The sequence below is a fragment of the Alosa pseudoharengus genome, unplaced genomic scaffold, assembly GCF_046254945.1.
Source record: "Alosa pseudoharengus isolate Yale_2024_CS ecotype anadromous, Long Island Sound unplaced genomic scaffold, YU_APseudo_1.1 YU_APseudo_1.1_scf_1, whole genome shotgun sequence".
Lineage (NCBI taxonomy): Eukaryota > Metazoa > Chordata > Actinopteri > Clupeiformes > Clupeidae > Alosa > Alosa pseudoharengus.
Window position 1 is genome coordinate 20,770,596 of NW_027468564.1, and position 2,500 is coordinate 20,773,095.

Here is a 2,500-nt window from a genome sequence, read left to right on the forward strand (position 1 = left end):
ACACACACACACACACTCTCTCTGCTCTCAGTGTTAAAGTTAATAATGCAGTGTTAGCCTAATAAACACAACACAACACAACACACAGACTCTCTCTCACACACACACACATTAGGCACCCTCAGACGGGACACACACACACACAAGCACCTCTCCCCTTCCCCCTCAGCTGTAACCTGAGATCAACAGGCTTCTTATTGGCTGAGACCAGTCCTGTAGGCCGGCTAAAGTACCCCACAGGCCTCTCATTGGCTGAGACCAGTCTGGAGGCAGGCCAGAGAGTGCTACTAGTTCCACCTCATTGGCTTACTGATCTCCAGAGATGGCAGCAGGTTTCCGTAGTGTAGTGGTTATCACGTTCGCCTCACACGCGAAAGGTCCCCGGTTCGAAACCGGGCGGAAACAAATATTTGTAGTTTTCAGCTGTAATGTCGCGACACAGTTGAAGTCGGTCACTTGTTTTGTTTGGTGTCACACATGAACTAAACAAACTAGAGAAGCTTATATTTGCTCAAGCTCAGGTGTGATGAAAGGCTTTGGATTTGTGTAGTTTTCCCAATTAGCAAAAAGTTGGGAAAAAACTAGAGAAGAGTGACATGAGTGGAATGCTGGTGTAGTAACTAACGTGTGTGTAATGTCGTCTGCCGCCAAACACACACACACACACACACACAACCTTACACTGTCTATGGCTTCATCCACACACAGACACACACAGACACACAACCTTACACTGTCTATGGCTTCATCCACACACAGACTCACACACACGCACACACAACCTTACACTGTCTATGGCTTAATCCAGCAAACACACACACACACACACACACACACACACACACTGGCCTTACTGAGTGCTATTTGTTTGTGTGAGGACTTCCATTGGATGTGTGTTTTTGCAGCTGTCAATCATGTCCCAAGTGTGATTGTCAGGTTTCCGTAGTGTAGTGGTTATCACGTTCGCCTAACACGCGAAAGGTCCCCGGTTCGAGACCGGGCGGAAACAGAGTTGGCTTTTTCTTCTAAGACATAGGCTAGTATAGGCTTACTCTTTGCTCTCAGTGTTAAAGTTAATGATGCAGTGTTGGCCTAATACACACAACACAACACACAGACACGACCCCCCACACACACACTCTCTCTCTCTCTCTCTCTCTCTCTCTCTCTCTCTCTCTCTCACACACTCACACACACACACACTCTCTCTGCTCTCAGTGTTAAAGTTAATAATGCAGTGTTAGCCTAATAAACACAACACAACACAACACACAGACTCTCTCTCACACACACACATTAGGCACCCTCAGACGGGACACACACACACACAAGCACCTCTCCCCTTCCCCCTCAGCTGTAACCTGAGATCAACAGGCTTCTCATTGGCTGAGACCAGTCTGGAGGCGGGCCAGAGAGTGCTACTAGTTCCACCTCATTGGCTCACTGATCTCCAGAGATTCCAGCAGGTTTCCGTAGTGTAGTGGTTATCACGTTCGCCTCACACGCGAAAGGTCCCCGGTTCGAAACCGGGCGGAAACAAATATTTGTAGTTTTCAGCTGTGATGTCGCGACACAGTTGAAGTCGGTCACTTGTTTTGTTTGGTGTCACACATGAACTAAACAAACTAGAGAAGCTTATATTTGCTCAAGCTCAGGTGTGATGAAAGGCTTTGGATTTGTGTAGTTTTCCCAATTAGCAAAAAGTTGGGAAAAAATTAGAGAAGAGTGACATCATGAGTGGAATGCTGTGTGTGTGTGTGTGTGTCTGTGTGTGTGCTTGGTGGCAGACGGGTGTGTGATGTCGTCTTACTGAGTGCTATTTGTTTGTGTGAGGACTTCCATTGGATGCGTGTTTTTGCAGCTGTCAATCATGTCCCAAGTATGATTGTCAGGTTTCCGTAGTGTAGTGGTTATCACGTTCGCCTAACACGCGAAAGGTCCCCGGTTCGAGACCGGGCGGAAACAGTGTTGGCTTTTTCTTCTAAGACATAGGCTAGTATAGGCTTACTCTTTGCTCTCAGTGTTAAAGTTAATGATGCAGTGTTGGCCTAATACACACAACACAACACACAGACCCCCCCCTACCTCCACTCTCTCTCTCTCGCTCGCACACACACACACATACACACACACACACACACACTGCTCTCAGTGTTAAAGTTAAAGGGATATTCCACCATTTGGGGAATTACACTCCCCTTGAGTTAAACAATTGATTTTTACCTTTTTCCAGTTCATCCAGCCGTCCTCTGAGTCTGGCGAAAGCAGTTTTAGCTCCAGCCTAGCATAGATCATTGAATCTGATTAGACCATTAGCTTCTCGCCTGCTAGCATCACGTTTAAAAGTGACTAAGATTTCTGGTAATTTTCCTATTTAAAACTTGTCTCCTCTCAAGTTAGAAAGTGTAATAAGACCAACAGAAAATGAAACGTGGCGATTTTCTAGGCTGATTTGACATGGAACTATACTCTCATTCCAGCGTAATAATCTAGGAATACC

The 2,500-nt window shown here is 46.2% G+C and overlaps 4 non-coding genes and 1 pseudogene across 4 annotated transcripts; all 5 read left to right on the plus strand.

Annotated features, from left to right (window-relative positions):
• Positions 1-2,500, plus strand: part of LOC143117344 (serum response factor-like) — a 21,594-nt pseudogene that overhangs the window by 6,711 nt on the left and 12,383 nt on the right.
• Positions 333-405, plus strand: trnav-cac (transfer RNA valine (anticodon CAC)). The gene has a single exon. It is a non-coding gene; the product is annotated as a tRNA-Val (tRNA).
• Positions 937-1,009, plus strand: trnav-aac (transfer RNA valine (anticodon AAC)). Its single transcript has one exon. It is a non-coding gene; the product is annotated as a tRNA-Val (tRNA).
• Positions 1,467-1,539, plus strand: trnav-cac (transfer RNA valine (anticodon CAC)). Its single transcript has one exon. It is a non-coding gene; the product is annotated as a tRNA-Val (tRNA).
• On the plus strand, positions 1,893-1,965 carry trnav-aac (transfer RNA valine (anticodon AAC)). The gene has a single exon. It is a non-coding gene; the product is annotated as a tRNA-Val (tRNA).